The sequence below is a fragment of the Salmo salar genome, chromosome ssa25 (genome assembly GCF_905237065.1).
Source record: "Salmo salar chromosome ssa25, Ssal_v3.1, whole genome shotgun sequence".
NCBI classification, from domain to species: Eukaryota; Metazoa; Chordata; class Actinopteri; order Salmoniformes; family Salmonidae; genus Salmo; species Salmo salar.
The window spans coordinates 47,708,732-47,727,424 of record NC_059466.1 but is presented as its reverse complement, the minus strand read 5'-3'; the positions used below and the strand labels follow the sequence as shown (position 1 = coordinate 47,727,424).

The 18,693-nt window shown below is 44.0% G+C and overlaps 1 protein-coding gene and 1 non-coding gene across 2 annotated transcripts in view; both read left to right on the top strand.

Annotated features, from left to right (window-relative positions):
* Nucleotides 1-18,693, top strand: part of LOC106586892 (syntaxin-binding protein 5-like) — a 252,842-nt gene that overhangs the window by 210,603 nt on the left and 23,546 nt on the right. The gene's annotated exons all lie outside the window — the stretch shown is intronic.
* trnaa-agc (transfer RNA alanine (anticodon AGC)) lies at nucleotides 1,046-1,121 on the top strand. The gene has a single exon. It is a non-coding gene; the product is annotated as a tRNA-Ala (tRNA).

Here is an 18,693-nt window from a genome sequence, read left to right as displayed (position 1 = left end):
TGGGGGTTGATGGGTTGGTGTGGGTTGGTGGGGGTTGGTGCGGTGGGGGTTGATGTGTTGGTGGGGGTTGATGGGTTGGTGGGGGTTGGTGCGGTGGGGGTTGATGGGTTGGTGGGGGTTGATGGGTTGGTGGGGGTTGGTGGGGTGGGGGTTGATGGGTTGGTGGGGGTTGGTGCGGTGGGGGTTGATGGGTTGGTGGGGGTTGGTGCGGTGGGGGTTGGTGCGGTGGGGGTTGATGGGTTGGTAGGGTGGGGGTTGGTGGGGTGATAAAACTGGGGGGGGACAAAATGCAATTTCAGAATGTGGTGGGGACATGACCCACCCCCCGTCCCCAGTGAAAGTTGCGCCCCTGTCTCCAGGTTTGACAAACACCACTCTAGCTGGATTGAGGGGCATCGAATTCAGAAAAACGTATATCTCTAGCTCAAACGCTCAGGATTTTTTTCTTATGCTAATTAGATTGTCGTGGACATCGACTTTAAGCAGCTAACGGCTCAATTACTTGAATTCCTTTTATTTCTTTTTTTTCCCCCCTGTGAGCTCAATTCGCATATTGCGCAGTTGAACTGCCTGAACTGTGTGATTTGTATTTTTAGGAGTTGTAGTTTCCAACAGGCCAATACTCTACATAGTTTAGCACATAAAATGTGGTAATTAACTACAATGACCACAATCCATTGCACATCAACTTATCCTGTGTTTCTTTTACGCCTGCTACAGAAGAGACAGAAAAAAAAGGTGTGATTGTCATTCTGAGGTGATATAGAGAGCAGCTGTTGCTTCCCAAGGTATCACTACCTGAAAATACGTGATCTAAATGATTGATAGTTGGTATTCAGCAGAAATAAAAGTATGACTTATTTACTTTGAAGAACAAGCAAATAGTGATTTTGTCAGACAGCGTAGGCAACAGCTCTATAGAGATGAGATGATGACTTGGAATGAAATAATAAAGTCATCAAATAAAATACATTTAATATACACAACTAAAATATTTTATTAAAGTAATGTAATGTAAATCAAGTATGTTTAATAAGTGATAATTGGTCCCGTGTGGCTCAGTTGGTGGAGCATGGTGTTAGCAACGCCAGGGTTGTGGGTTCAATTCCCACGGGGGACCAGTACGGAGAAAAAAATGTATGAAATGTATGCATTCATACTGTAAGTTGCTCTGGATAAGAGCGTCTGCTAAATGACTAAAATGTAAATGATAAGCATTAATGGGATGTCCCTGCCATCATGGGACATATTCTGTGTTACAGCATTCTACCCAAATATTATTCTGTGTTACAGCATTCTACCCAAATAATCAAAACCTAAAATTGAAAACCGTGATTATCTTTTAATAATCTAACCGAAACCGAACTGACCTCAAACAGCACTAATCGCTCAGGACCAACAGGTCCAACAGGTCCGACAGGACTAACAGGACCATGTGTTACTACACCAGCCATATTGTCCCTGAGTTAGTGTATCTTGTCAGCATTCTGCACTAACTGTAATTTTTATTCACACATTTGGAACAGCACAAATATATAAGCATAACTTTTAAAACTAAATAAATATAAAAACATATATACGAAAATAAGACTCCTATATATCAAATTGAAGTAACAAAGACAAATAGAAATAAATTTGTGTTGATGTGGCATTCGAGCATCAATACATTACCCATACCCCAACACTGTCAACCAAGAGTCAAGACTAAACCAATTCACCTTGGTGGTGTGCGGACTGGTTTTATTTTATTCTGAACGATTTTTTGCATTAGTACTTTACAAAGTTAGAGGTGCGCTATTTGATAGATTCCCCCGCTCTCCCCCTACCTCGGGCTTCCAGTGGGGAGACCTGAGGTCAACCTACCCCCGCCTCCCCTACCCCGGGCTTCCAGAGGGGAGACCTGAGGTCAACCTACCCCCGCCCTCCCTACCTCGGGATTCCAGAGGGGAGACCTGAGGTCAACCTACCCCCGCCTCCCCTACCTCGGGCTTCCAGTGGGGAGACCTGAGGTCAACCTACCCCCGCTCTCCCTACCTCGGGCTTCCAGTGGGGAGACCTGAGGTCAACCTACCCCCGCTCCCCCTACCTCAGGCTTCCAGTGGGGAGACCTGAGGTCAACCTACCCTCGCCCCCCTCCCCATCTCGTACTTCTGAGTGGGAGACCTTCCCAGGCAGTAGCCTGCCTAGCTCACAACTAGAATCAGGGCGCCCACTCCAACAAGGTTAATTGACCCACAGTCCCACACGGTGACATGATATCATTGACGTGACGTGCAATTGAGTGATAAAAAACAAATCTACGCAAATGTCACCATTCCGTTTTTTTGGGTGCGGGCGCCCTGTGCCGCCCCCGGGAAGATGCCGCCCTGGGCGGCTGCCCATGTCACCTATACCTAAATCCACCACTGACTGTGTGTATCTACCGTGTGTATCTTCCTCTAGGTGTTTCACCTGACTGTCATCTACCTCACCTGTCTAACCCCCTCTAGGTGTTTCACCTGACTGTCATCTACCTCACCTGTCTAACCCCCTCTAGGTGTTTCACCTGACTGTCATCTACCTCACCTGTCTAACCCCCTCTAGGTGTTTCACCTGACTGTCATCTACCTCACCTGTCTAACCCCCTCTAGGTGTTTCACCTGACTGTCATCTACCTCACCTGTCTAACCCCCTCTAGGTGTTTCACCTGACTGTCATCTACCTCACCTGTCTAACCCCCTCTAGGTGTTTCACCTGACTGTCATCTATCTCACCTGTCTAACCCCCTCTAGGTGTTTCACCTGACTGTCATCTATCTCACCTGTCTAACCCCCTCTAGGTGTTTCACCTGACTGTCATCTATCTCACCTGTCTAACCCCCTCTAGGTGTTTCACCTGACTGTCATCTATCTCACCTGTCTAACCCCCTCTAGGTGTTTCACCTGACTGTCATCTATCTCACCTGTCTAACCCCCTCTAGGTGTTTCACCTGACTGTCATCTATCTCACCTGTCTAACCCCCTCTAGGTGTTTCACCTGACTGTCATCTATCTCACCTGTCTAACCCCCTCTAGGTGTTTCACCTGACTGTCATCTATCTCACCTGTCTAACCCCCCTCTAGGTGTTTCACCTGACTGTCATCTATCTCACCTGTCTAACCCCCTCTAGGTGTTTCACCTGACTGTCATCTACCTCACCTGTCTAACCCCCTCTAGGTGTTTTACCTGACTGTCATCTATCTCACCTGTCTAACCCCCTCTAGGTGTTTCACCTGACTGTCATCTATCTCACCTGTCTAACCCCCTCTAGGTGTTTCACCTGACTGTCATCTATCTCACCTGTCTAACCCCCTCTAGGTGTTTCACCTGACTGTCATCTACCTCACCTGTCTAACCCCCTCTAGGTGTTTCACCTGACTGTCCTCCACCTCACCTGTTTAACCCCCTCTAGGGGCTTGTGATTGTCATATGTGTGTCCCTTGTTACAGAGAGAAGGTATGTTTCATTGTTGTGCTCAAATGTGTCTCCAGGCAACCAGTCAGAAATAATATTAAATAGAGGAAGACCTTTTATTTGACAAACTGTCAAGTGGTGACATCCACTTTTCTCTGTTTCTTGTTGAGCCAAAACGTTTACCTCTCCGCTGCAAGACGATGTGAGAGACAATGGCTGCTATCAGGATGGGTATCAACATGCAGACATTTTGTGCAATCATACCCCCATCAGTCAATCTTGGTTCCCAGTCAGAACAGCTATAGAGACTTACTGTATGTTCCACTTAGCCAAATTAGCTACATTACCTTTTCTGTGACTTGGATCCCAACTGGCACCCTGTTCCCTTCATCCCTATCCCAGTCTGATGTTCCCACATGCTTCAAGAGGGCCACCATTGTTCCTGTTCCCAAGAAAGCTAAGGTAACTGAGCTAAACGACTATCGCCCCATAGCACTCACTTCCGTCATCATGAAGTGCTTTGAGAGACTAGTCAAGGATCATATCACCTCCAGCCTACCTGTCACCCTAGACCCACTCCAATTTGCTTACCGCCCCAATAGGTCCACAGACGACGCAATCGCAATCACGCTGCACACTGCCCTACCTCTTCTGGACAAGAGGAATACCTATGTAAGAATGCTGTTCATTGATTACAGCTCAGCATTCAACACCATAGTACCCTCCAAACTCGTCATTAAGCTCGAGACCCTTGGTCTCGACCCCACCCTGTGCAACTGGGTCCCGGACTTCTTGACGGGCCGTCCCCAGGTGGTGAGGGTAGGAAACATCTCCACCCCGCTGATCCTCAACACTGGGGCCCCACAAGGGTACGTTCTCAGCCCCCTCCTGTACTCCCTGTTCACCCACGACTGCTTGGCCATGCACGCCTCCAACTCAATTATCAAGTTTGCAGATGACACTACAGTGGTAGGCTTGATTAACAACAACGAAAAGACGGCATACAGGGAGGAGGTGAGGGCCCTGGGAGTGTGGTGTCAGGAAAATAACCTCACACTCAACGTCAACAAAACAAAGGAGATGATTGTGGACTTCAGGAAACAGCAGAGGGAGCAGCCCCCTATCCACATTGACGGGACAGTATTGGAGAAGTTGGAAAGTTTTAAGTTCCTCGGCGTACATATCATGGACATATCATGGTCCACCCACACAGACAGCGTGGTGAAGATGGCACAACAGCGCCTCTACAATCTCAGGAGGTTGAAGAAATTTGGCTTGTCACCAAAAACACTCACAAACTTTTACAGATGCACAATCGAGAGCATCCTGTCGGGCTGTATCACCACCTGGTACGGCAGCTGCTCCGCCCACAACCGTAAGGCTCTCCAGAGGGTAGTGAGGTCTGCACAACGCATCCCTGGGGGCAAACTACCTGCCCTCCAGGACACCTACACCACCCGATGTCACAGAAAGGCCAAAAAGATCATCAAGGACAACAACCACCCGAGCCACTGCCTGTTCACCCCGCTATCATCCAGAAGGCGAGGTCAGTACAGGTGCATCAAAGCTGAGACCGTGAGACTGAAAAACAGCTTTTATCTCAAGGCCATCAGACTGAAAAACAGCTTCTATCTCAAGGCCATCAGACTGTTAAACAGCCATCACTAACATTGAGTGGCTGCTGCCAACATACAGACTCAAATCACTGGCCACTTTAATAATAAAAAATTGGATGTAATAAATGTATCACTAGTCACTTTAAACAATGCCACTTCATATAATGTTTACATACCCTACATTACTCATCTCATATGTATATACTGTACTCTATACCATCTACTGCATCTTGCCTATGCCATTCGGCCATCGCTCATCCATATATTTATATGTACATATTCTTATTCATTCCTTTACACTTGTGTCTATAAGGTAGTTGTTGTGAAATTGTTAGATTACTTGTTAGATATTACCGCACGGTCGGAGCTAGAAGCACAAGCATTTCGCAACACTCGCATTAACATCTGCTAACCATGTGTATGTGACAAATAACATCTGCTAACCATGTGTATGTGACCATTAACATCTGCTAACCATGTGTATGTGACCAAACATTTTTGATTTGATTTAGTGCATTACTTTTGATCAGGGATTATAGAACTCTGGTCAAAGATAGTGCACTATGTAGGGAATAGGGTGCCAGTTGGGACACATGACTTACAGTATCTTGTCTAATAGAAACATATTTGCCATTCAGCTCCTGGCCCTGTGATAAGAACCCCTCTCTGTCAGGATAGAGTCATTTTCTCTAAATGGACAAAATGACATAAAACGTTTCCAGAGTAACGAGCTGAGCGAACAACTCTGTCCGGCTTGTTAATCCTGAACGGGATGTGAGATCCACAAAGGTCGTTTTCTGCCCAGTAGATTCAGGTTGACCTGTCTGATGCCGAGGCGAGGTGAGACTCCGTGCAGCTTAATTAAATGGATGTTCAATATGCACTCACAGAGGTGATGCTAGACCATTAAGACAGAGACAAGCCGTGTAACATAATGTTGCATAGTTTCATTGAACTCTGCCCTCCACTAAGCATTAGAGGGACATGCACTGTGCCTGTACTTAATAGTCACAGTGGTACAGCTCAACTCAGTCAAAGTGGTACAGCTCACATCTCAGCTCAGTCACAGTGGTACAGCTCACATCTCAGCTCAGTCACAGTGGTACAGCTCACATCTCAGCTCAGTCACAGTGGTACAGCTCACATCTCAGCTCAGTCACAGTGGTACAGCTCAACTCAGTCAAAGTGGTACAGCTCACATCTCAGCTCAATCACAGTGGTACAGCTCACATCTCAGCTTACTCACAGTGGTACAGCTCACATCTCAGCTCAGTCACAGTGGTACAGCTCACATCTCAGCTCAGTCACAGTGGTACAGCTCACAGCTCAGCTCAGTCACAGTGGTACAGCTCACATCTCAGCTCAGTCACAGCGGTACAGCTCAGCTCAGTCACAGTGGTACAGCTCAGCTCAGTCACAGTGGTACAGCTCACATCTCAGCTCAGTCTGAGTGGTACAGCTCACATCTCAGCCCAATCACAGTGGTACATCTCAGCTTAGTCACAGTGGTACAGCTCACATCTCAGTCACAGCTCAAGTAGTTGTTAAACTTGTTGTGCAGCAACAAGGCAATACATACAGTTGAAGTCGGAAGATTACATACACCTTAGCCAAATACATTTAAACTCAGTTTTTCACAAATCCTGACATTTAATCCTAATAGAAATTCACAATCTTATGTCAGTTAAGATCACCACTTTATTTTAAGAATGTGAAATGTCAAAATAATAGTAGAGAGAATGATTTATTTCAGATGTAATTTCTTTCATCAAGTAGATTACTAAGAAAAGCTCATCCGTTGTTTTAAAATGGCCTTTTTGCCTTTGTGCAGATTGCCATGTCTCATTTTTGATTAATTGAAAAGGATACTTTTTTCAAAGTATCTCTCTTTTTCAAACAAGCATTGCAGAGCTGGCTACAATTTCAATGTCATCCCCCTGAAAAGATAGAACAAATATTACAACAGATATTAGGGCTGAACTCAAATGTGCCTGATGATAAAATCCCTGTATTTATGGAAAAGATGTTTGAAAAGGGTATTTTGTTCTTTAATTATATTTTAAATTGGAATGGTAGAGTTATGTCCTTGATGGAGTTATCAGAATTGTAAGGAAAGGTCTGCTCAATCCAAGAGTACAACCAAATGATTACAGCATTACCCCAAAAATGGAGGCGGCAGTTGGCAGCAGGAGGAGGTAGGGAACTGGTCTGTCTGCCCAATATAAAGGATCGAAACTGGCAGAGGAATAGAAATAGCATAAATAGGAAAGTATACCAGTTTCATTTGAGGACCAGGATGTTGACATCTGTGCCATACAGATTGCAAAATAGTTGGGAAGAGATTTTTGATGTACCGATTCCATGGTACAGGGTGTATGAGTTGATATATAAAACAACGCAAGATTCAAGACTTTGTGCTTTTCAGCTAAAATTATTATATAGAATTCTTGCCACCAACAAAATGTTGAATAGTTGGGGCATAAAATCATCGAAGCTCTGCAGATTTTGTTGTGAGGATACAGAATCAATAGACCATTTAATTTGGTATTGCCCTCAGGTAGCCTGTTTCTGGTCTCAGGTTCAGGAATGGCTGAAAATGCATAGCATTGATCTAAAATTGACCCTAGAAATAGCACTGTTAGGAGATCTGGAGAGACCGGGTCAGTCAATTACTAATATACTAGTATTCTTAGTAAAAGTATTTATCTTCAACTCGCAATCTGTGGATTCTATTTGATTAGATAGATTGAAATTGTACCTTAAACATCACAGCATAGTTGAAAGATATGCGTTGCTTAGAAACCTGAAGTGGGTGGCCAGCAGAGATAGATTGGATGGGCTGAGGGAAGGTGAGGGTTGGTAGGTGGAATTGGAGACAGGTGGGAGTGGAGTTGCTGTGCGGGAGATTGACCATCATTCTAAGATAAAAGTAAAAAATAAAAAAAGTCGAAATAGCAGTGTTTTTGCAACTAATGCCGGTTTGCCTGAGGCTGATACTGTGCAGGTGTTTGTACACATGCATATACACACACTGTCATTCAAATAAACACATACAAGAACACACACATACATTTAACGGTGCCAGACATGCACACAAACATATACAGTTGGCATTGCTGTTATGATTTCAGTTGTCCTTGATGTTCTTGTTTTAAATGTATTATTTTGTTTTATTATTTTCTTGCATTGTTGTTTGCTGTTTTCTTCTGTATTTTCCTTTGTTATCTTTAGTTCATTCTCTTGGTTTTTGGTGCATTGGGGGGGTTCTTGGGGCTGGGGAATGGAATTAATTGTATTTTTTATTTTTATTCTTGGGGAGGACTGTGGGAAGGGTCTCGAATGGTTGAGGGACAGCTATTGGGAAACTGTGGGGGGTCTTAGAGGGTTCAGGTTCACGTTTTTTGGCCTGATGGTAGATCGGTCAACGTGCCATTGAGCAGGGCATTGACCCTGGATGCTTATGTGTGTCTCTCTGAATTGGAATCTGTTGGGTGAATGGTATGATGTAATTGTTGAGCGGCTTCACTGCAAGTATATTGTATGTTTCGAATATTCAATAAATAAAAATATATATATATAAATAAAAAGTATTTCATCACATTCCCAGTGGGTCAGAAGTTTACATACACTCAATTAGTATTTGGTAGCATTGCCTTCAAAATTGTTTAACTTGGGTCAAACGTTGCGGGTAGCCTTCCACAAGCTTCCCACAATAAGTTGGATGAATTTTGTCCTATTCCTCCTGACAGAGCTGGTGTAACTGAGTCAGGTTTGTAGGCCTCCTTGCTCGCAAGCGCTTTTTCAGTTCTGCCCACAAATTTTCTATAGGATTGAGGTCAGGGCTTTGTGATGGCCACTCCAATACCTTCACTTTGTTGTCCATAAGCCAGTTTGCCACAACTTTGGAAGTATGCTTGGGGTCAATGTCCATTTGGAAGAGCCATTTGTGACCAAGCTTTAACTTCCTGACTGATGTCTTGAGATGTTGCTTCAATATATCCACATAATTTTCCTACCTCATGATGCCATCTATTTTGTGAAGTGCACCAGTCCCTCCTGCAGCAAAGCACCCCCAAAACATGATGCTGCCACCCCTGTGCTTCACGGTTGGGATGGTGTTCTATGGCTTGCAAGCCTCCCCCTTTTTCCTCCAAACATAATGATGGTCATTATGGCCAAACCGTTCTATTTTTGTTTCATGAGATCAGAGGACATTTCTCCAAAAAGTACGATCTTTGTCCCCATGTGCAGTTGCAAACTGTAGTCTGGCTTTTTTGTGGCGGTTTTTGAGCAGTGGCTTCTTCCTTGCTGAGCGGCCTTTCAGGTTATGTCGATATAGGACTTGTTTTACTGTGGATATAGATACTTTTGTACCTGTTTCCTCCAGCATCTTCACAAGGTCCTTTGCTGTTGTTCTGGGATTGATTTGCACTTTTCGCACCAAAGTACGTTCATCTCTAGGAGACGGAACGCATCTCCTTCCTGAGCGGTATGACGGCTGCGTGGTTCCATGGTGTTTATACTTGCGTACTATTGTTTGTACAGATGAACGCGGTACCTTCAGCCGTTTGGAAATTGCTCCCAAGGATGAACCAGAACTTGGGGAGTTCTACAATTTGTTTTTCTGAGGTCTTGGCTGATTTCTTTTGATTTTCCCATGATGTCAAGGAAAGAGGCACTGAGTTTAAAGGAAGGCCTTGAAATACATCCACAAGTACACCTCCAGTTGACTGAAATTATGTCAATTAGCCTATCAGAAGCTTCTAAAGCCATGACATAATTTTCTGGAATTTTCCAAGCTGATTAAAGGCACAGTCAACTTAGTGTATGTAAACTTCTGACCCATTGGAATTGTGATACAGTGAATTATAAGTGAAATAATCTGTCTGTAAACAGTTGTTGGAAAAAAGTACTTGTGTCATGCACAAAGTAGATGTCCTGACCGACTTTCCAAAACCATAGTTTATTAGCAAGAAATTTGGGAAGTGGTTGAAAAACGAGTTTTAATGACTCCAACCTAAGTGTATGTAAACTTCCGACTTCAACTGTATCCTCTATGGATCTGACTATCCAGATAACCGCTGTAGTACAATAACCTTATTTAAGAGCTGCATAAATCCCAAGGAAAACAATATACATTATTATGAGTGGTTATGTCAGCAGTTAAAGTTTAGTGGAGGTAAACTGTGACAAATGCATTGTTTTATGCAGTGTTAAGAATGGCAAACATGACTTACAAAATCCTTGTACCCTAATATCAGAAAGAGTTACTATAATCTCTTCTCTGACCTTTCAGAGTCAATCTCAGGATTCTAGACTGTCAGATCAAATACATTGTTATTTGTCACATGCAGCGAATACAACAGGTGTTGACCTTATCGTGAAATGCTTACTGACGAGCCCTTTCCCAATAATTCAGAGTTAAAAAGTAAAAACATGTGCAAATAAAAATAGAAAACTGTAAACAAGAAATAACAATGATGAGGCTATATCCTCTATGGGCTAGGTGGGACGCTAGCGTGCCACCCGTGGTGCACTCCATCAACAGCAGGTGCATTTCAAGAGCGGCAAATTTGAATCCAAATAAATGTCAAAATTCAAATTTTTCAAACATACAACTATTTTACACCCTTTGAAAGATAAACATCTCCTTAATCTAACCACGTTTTACGATTTCAAAAAGGTTTTACGGCGAAAGCATAAATTTAGAGTATGTTAGGACAGTACATTTACAAGAGTTGTGTGTAATGTTTTGTCAAGTCAAAGACAGGGTCACCAAAACCATAAAACCAGCTAAAATGATGCACTAACCTTTTACAATCTCCATCAGATGACACTCCTAGGACATTATGTTAGACAATGCATGCATTTTTAGTTCTATCAAGTTCATATTTATATCCAAAAACAGCGTTTTACTATGGCATTGATGTTGAGGAAATCGTTTCCCTCCAATAACCGGCAGTCAAGTCAGCGTCACTAATTAAAATTAGAAAACATTGGTAAAATATTATATTGTCATTTAAAGAATTATAGATTTACATCTCTTGAACGCAATCAACTTGCCAGATTTAAAAATAACCTTACTGGGAAATCACACTTTGCAATAATCTGAGCACTGCGCCCAGAAAAATACGCGTTGCGATACAGACTAGACGTCATGTTGGGGAGATCTAAAATCGAAAATACTATGTAAATAATCCATTACCTTTGATTCTCTTCATCAGATGTCACTTCCAGGTATCACAGGTCCATAACGAATGTAGTTTTGTTCAAAAAAGCTCATCATTTATGTCCAAAAATCTCCGTCTTGTTAGCACATGATCTAAGCCAGCCGGACTTCTCGTCATGAACGAGGGGAAAAAATATATTTACGTTCGTTCAAACATGTCAAACGTTGTATAGCATAAATCATTAGGGCCTTTTTTAACCAGAACATGAATAATATTCAAGGTGGACGAATGCATACTCTTTTATAACGTATTGGAACGAGGGTACCCAACATGAACTCGCGCGCCAGGTGTCTAATGGGACATCATCGTTCCATGGCTCTTGTTCGGTCAGATCTCCCTCCAGAAGACTCAAAACACTTTGTAAAGGCTGGTGACATCTAGTGGAAGCAATAGGAAGTGCCAAAATATTCCTCAGCCCCTGTGTTTTTCAATGGGATAGGTTTAAAGGTAATACAACACATCAGGTATCCACTTCCTGTCAGAAAATGTCTCAGGGTTTTGCCTGCCAAATGAGTTCTGTTATACTCACAGACACCATTCAAACAGTTTTAGAAACTTTAGAGTGTTTTCTATCCATATATAATAAGTATATGCATATTCTAGTTACTGGGTAGGATTAGTAACCAGATTAAATCGGGTACATTTTTTTTATCCAGACGTGCAAATGCTGCCCCCTAGCCCTAATATACAACGAGTACCGGTACCCAGTCAATGTGCAGAGGTACGAGGTAATATATACATGTAGGTAGGGGTAAACGTGACTTGGCAATCAGGATAGATAATAAACAGAATAGCAGCATCGTATGTGGAGAGTGTGAATGTGTATGTGTGTGTGTCGTCAATTTGCATGTTTGTGTGTGTGTGTGTGTGTTGTCAATTTGCATGTTTGTGTGTGTTTTGTGTGTGTGTGTGTGTGTGTGTGTGTGTGTGTGTGTGTGTGTTGTCAATTTGCATGTTTGTGTGTGTTTTGTGTGTGTGTGTGTGTGTTGCGTGGGGCGAGTGTGTGTTAGTGTCAAATCAAATTTTATTTATCACATGCTTCGTAAACAACAGGTGTGGACTAACAGTGAAATGATTCCTAAACAACAGGTGTAGACTAACAGTGAAATGATTCCTAAACAACAGGTGTAGACTAACAGTGAAATGCTTCCTAAACAACAGGTGTAGACTAACAGTGAAATGCTTCACAAACAACAGGTGTAGACTAACAGTGAAATGCTTCCTAAACAACAGGTGTAGACTAATAGTGAAATGCTTCGGAAACAACAGGTGTAGACTAACAGTGAAATGCTTCCTAAACAACAGGTGTAGACTAACAGTGAAATGCTTCACAAACAACAGGTGTAGACTAACAGTGAAATGCTTCCTAAACAACAGGTGTAGACTAACAGTGAAATGCTTCGGAAACAACAGGTGTAGACTAACAGTGAAATGCTTCCTAAACAACAGGTGTAGACTAACAGTGAAATGCTTTGGAAACAACAGGTGTAGACTAATAGTGAAATGTTTAGTTAGGGGACCTTCTCAACAATGCAGATAGAAATAGAAAGATAGTAACACAATGAATAAATGAATACACAATAATTAACTATAACTTGGCTATGTACAAGGTAGTTGAGGTAGATAATTGAAGTGTGTGTAGGTATGTTTTTGACTGTCAGGGTGTGCATAGAGTCAGTGAAAGAAAAATACATTTGTCAACCTAACAGTCCGCAAGGTAGAGCTCTGCTACCCGCCCTGAGCCCGATGGACCCTGACTTTATACATCGGGTTAGGGATGGGCAGGGCCTGCTGTCTCATCAATAACTAGGATACAGGCAGGGCCTGCTGTCTCATCAATAACTAGGATACAGGCAGGGCCTGCTGTCTCATCAATAACTAGGATACAGGCAGGGCCTGCTGTCTCATCAATAACTAGGATATGGGCAGGGCCTGCTGTCTCATCAATAACTAGGGATGGGCAGGGCCTGCTGTCTCATCAATAACTAGGATACGGGAAGGGCCTGTTGTCTCATCAATAACTAGGATACAGGCAGGGCCTGCTGTCTCATCAATAACTAGGATACAGGTATGGCCTGCTGTCTCATCAATAACTAGGATATGGGTAGGGCCTGCTGTCTCATCAATAACTAGGACACGGGAAGGGCCTGCTGTCTCATCAATAACTAGGATACAGGCAGGGCCTGCTGTCTCATCAATAACTAGGATATGGGCAGGGCCCGTTGTCTCATCAATAACTAGGATACGGGAAGGGCCTGTTGTCTCATCAATAACTAGGATACAGGCAGGGCCTGCTGTCTCATCAATAACTAGGGATGGGCAGGGCCTGCTGTCCCATCAATAACTAGGATACGGGTAGGGCCTGCTGTCTCATCAATAACTAGGATACGGGTAGGTCCCTGCTGTCTCATCAATAACTAGGATACGGACAGGGCCTGCTGTCTCATCAATAACTAGGGATGGGCAGGGCCTGCTGTCTCATCAATAACTAGGATACGGGAAGGGCCTGCTGTCTCATCAATAACTAGGATACGGACAGGGCCTGCTGTCTCATCAATAACTAGGATACAGGTATGGCCTGTTGTCTCATCAATAACTAGGATACGGGCAGGGCCTGTTGTCTCATCAACAACTAGGATACAGGTATGGCTTGGGTATCACTACATTGAGCACCAACATTTTAAAGCTGAGCCATTTGTTCGTGTTCTGCTGCTGCAGTACAGTCATATCTGACTAAAATCATAACATGGAGTCAGAAGTGCTTCAACCTCGTCAAATATAGAGACAGGAGAGATTATTTCACAGAAAATAATAATGTTCCTTGAGTTTCGTCAGAGTTTGGAGTGATGAAAAGTAGCTAACTGCTGTCTCATGTCTCTCTCATTGAGCAGAGCAGCCCAAGCGGAGCCGTTGCTATGGACACTCACAGACTCAGAGACGCCATGAGCAGAGGGCATGCTGAGCTAGCTGTGTGCAGGGAGCATGTGACAGACAGAGAGGAGCAGCTAATATATTTACTAATGGAGGAAGTTATTTCTGATTTCGTGCCTGTGTAGGGTAGGGCCTGATCATAGTGGGCATGGGTATGGCTCGTGCTTAAAATGTATGCCCGTGCAGGGCTCTACCAGGTAGCCATTTAATTAACTGTTCATCAGTCTTTGGGTTTGGGGGTAGAATCTGTTAAGGAGCCTTTTGGACCTAGACTTGGTGCTCCGGTACCACTTGCCGTGTGGTAGCAGAGAGAACAGTCTATGAGTTGGGTGGCTAGGGCTTTTGAAACCACCTGATATACAGGTCCTGGATGGCAGGGAGATCTGCTCCAGTGATGTACTGGGCCATCTGCACTCCCCTCTGTAGCGCTTTTTAGTCAAGCGCAATGCAGTTGCCATATCAAGCAGTGATGTTGCCAGTCAAGATGCTTTCAACGGTGCAGCTTTAGAATTTTTTTTGAGGATCTGAGGAGCCATGACAAATCTTTTCAAACTCCTGATGGGGAAAAGGCTCTAGCTCGCCTTCTTCACGACCATGCTGGTGTGAGAGTACCGTGTTAAGTCCTTGCTGATGTGGACACTGACGAACTTGAAGCTCTCGACCCGCTCCACTGCAGCACCGTCGATGTGGATGGGGGCGTGCTCGCCCCTCCGTTACCTGTAGTCTACGATCAGCTCCTTTGTCTTGCTGGCGTTGAGGCGGAGGTTATTTTCCTTGCACCAAACCGCCAGGTCTCTGACCTCCTCCCTGTAGGCTGTCTCATCGTTGTTAGTGATCAGGCCTAGCACTGTTGTGTCGTCAGCAAACTTAATGATGGTGTTGGAGTCGTGCTTAGCCACACAGTCATGGGTGAACAGGGAGTACAGGAGGAGACTGAGCACGCACCCCTGAGGGGCCCCCGTGTTGAGGATCAGTGTGGCAGATGTGTTGTTACCTACCCTTACTGTTACCTACCCTTACCACCTGGGGGTGGCACGTCAGGAAGTCCAGGATCCAGTTGCAGAGGGAGGTGTTTAGTCCCAGTTTCCCGAGCTTGGTGATGAGCTTGGAGGGTACTATGGTGTTGAATGCTGAGCTGTAGTCAATGAACAGCATTCTCACATAGGTATTCATCTTGTCCAGGTGGAAGAGAGTAGTGTGGAGTGCAATAGAGATTGTGGTTGTATTGTTTGTGGATCTGTTTGGGCGGTATGCAAATTGGAGTGGGTCCAGGGTGTCTATGATGATGGTGTTGATGTGAGCCATGACCAGCCTTTCAAAGCATTTCATGGTTAAAGATGTGAATGCTACAGGACAATTGTCGTTTAGGCAGATTACCTTTGAATTCTTAGGAACAGTGGCAGTGGTGATATGCTTGAAACTTTTGGGGGATTTCAGACTGGGTCAAGGAGATGTTGAAAATGTTGATGAAGACACCTGCCAGCTAGTCCAACTGGTCTGCGCATGCCCTGAGAACGTGCCCTGGTATTTTGTCTGGCTCAGCAGCTTTGTGAGTGTGATCCTATTTCCAAGCCTTTCTCACATTGGCCACGGAGAGCGAGATCACACGGTCATCCAGGACAGCGGGGGGCCTGTATCAGTGTTGTTTTCCCTCGAAGTGAGAATAGTAGGCATTCAGCTCATCTGGGAGGTTTGTGTCACTGACGTCATTGATGCACTTATTCATGAAGCCTGTGACTGATGTGGTAAACCCCCTCAATTCTATTGGATGAATCTCAGAACGTATTCCAATCTGCGCTAGCAAAGGGGTCTTGTAGCTTAGCGTCTTCTTCACCGTACTGGGCACGTCACTGGTACTTCTTGTTTGAGTTTTTGCTTGTAAGCTACCCTATCCACATCGATGGGACAGTAGTGGAGAAGGTGTAAAGTTTTAAGTTCCTCGGCGTACACATCACAGACAAACTGAAATGGTCCACCCACACAGACAGCGTGGTGAAGAAGGCGCAACAGCGAGGCTGAAGAAATTTGGCTTGTCACCAAAAACACTCACAAACTTTTACAGATGCACAATCGAGAGCATCCTGTCGGGCTGTATCACCGCCTGGTACGGCAGCTGCTCCGCCCACAACCGTAAGGCTCTCCAGAGGGTATTGAGGTCTGCACAACGCATCACCGGGGGCAAACTACCTGCCCTCCAGGACACCTACACCAACCGATGTCACAGGAAGGCCAAAAAGATCGTCAAGGACAACAACCACCCGAGCCACTGCCTGTTCACACCGCTATCATCCAGAAGGCGAGGTCAGTACAGGTGCATCAAAGCTGGGACCGAGAGACTGAAAAACAGCTTCTATCTCAAGGTCATCAGACTGTTAAACAGCCATCACTAACATTGAGTGGCTCCTGCCAACATACTGACTCAAATCACTGGCCACTTTAATAATAAAAAATGTGATGTAATAAATGTATCACTAGTAACTTTAAACAATGCCACTTTATATAATGTTTACATACCCTACATTACTCATCTCATATGTATATACTGTACTCTATACCATCTACTGCATCTTGCCTATGCTGCACGGCCATCGCTCATCCATATATTTGTATGTACATATTCATATTCATTCCTTTACACTTGTGTGTATAAGGTAGTTGTTGTGAAATTGTTAGATTACTTGTTAGATATTACTGCATGGTCGGAACTAGAAGCACAAGCATTTCGCTACACTCGCATTAACATCTGCTAACCATGTGTATGTGAGCAATACAATTTGATTTCATTTCATTAGACATTTTAACAGGAAGCAGGAGAATGGAAAATGGAGTCTTGGTCTGATTTGCCAACTGGAGGGCGACGGAGGTCCTTGTCTGCGTTTCTGTGGGTAGAGTAAAAATGGTCAGAGTGATAGCACCTCCAGAGTGCAGTCAAATGACCTAGTGGCCTCATGGGTGGAATGTTATTCATATTTGTCATAATTTAATAAATAAGTAACATTATTTATTTTTTAAACACTGAAAATCCCATATTTCAGTCTTCTGTGATGTATACAAAGTGTATTATTAGGAAGCAAACTCAAAATGGAATACATTTCAACTCTATATCTGACATGGTAGAGGTGTCTTATTATTTTTGTTGCCTTTAACCATGTATGTGACGTGAAGTGGAAACTTTTACTCCTCTACTCCGATAATTAATCCACAGATAAAACGATAAACCAAATTCCTTTCGTCATCTCTCCTCTTTCCGGTCTGGTCAACATGTGACAAGGTCTCCAGCCCATCCTCCCACGTCTTCCCTTGCACCGCTTGAGTAGCTCAAACAATGGAGTAGGGTCCAGTGTTAACAAGGGAACAACTGTGTCTGAGTTTATGTAGGAGCCAGTATCGAGGTCGATGTCGAGGTAAGTAGCTGACGATTCGTAGTTCAAAGGTACTTGGTAGTCATGGGTGATAATGGTGTAAGCTTTCTGTACAGAAAAAGTATGCAAAGAACACAAAAACAAAACAGCAAAGTTGGGTTGGAGCACGTAAGATGTCAACCATCTCCATTGTTCACACTGTATTGATTTGATCCTGTCCGTGAAATAGAGAGAGGGGTCCTCAGAGAAACCTGGCCAAAGCTCTTCTTATCCAGGTCACACTAACACTTTCATTGCCTGGCCCATCCTCTGCTCTGGTTCCCCTCTGTCGGATTAGCAGACAGACAGCAACTAGCAGTCCGTCCAGTTCGGCAGAGACGAGCTAATCTCTCCACAGGACAGAGAGGAAGAGGACATATCACAGTTATCCACCCGCGCCGGAGTCAGAGGGCTCTGTCAACCGACTCGAGCGTCAGATCACACAGATGATCAGGCAGGTTGCAGGGAAGGAGGGTTGGAAGGCAGGCAGAGATAGTTGTGACCCAAGAAGCACTGTGACCATGGACCAGCCACAGACCACTGCAGGCAGGGTGTTCAGTTGCTCACACTGAGATGTCTTTGATTAGCCAATGGCTGACCGGAGAGCCAAAAATGATAACTTGTCAAAAGTAGCATCTGCTCCCATGGAGAGACAGTGGGTGTTTATTCAACCTCCTCTCAGAGCAGTCATGTATTATTCTGCATGTAAATCCGAGACACTCCATTTACTATGATATGTTACGTTTCGTATGGTATGTATTCATCATTTGTGGATGTCCGTCACTCATTTCGTATGATATGTTACGAGTTACAATTTGCATTATATGTTAGGAATTTGCCAAACATAGAATATGTTAGGAATTCAAATGGAATTGTATTTGTCACATGCACCGAATATAACAGACAGGTGTAGACCTTACAGTGAAATGGTTATTCTTGATAGGTGGTGAGGTGGCTAGGTGGCTAATGTTAGCTAGCTAGCTCTCTACCTTTTGCTAGGCTAGAGGTTAGGGTTATGGGTTAAGGTTAGGTATAGGGTTAGGGAAAGGGTTAGCTAACATGCTAAGGTGGTGCAAAGTAGCT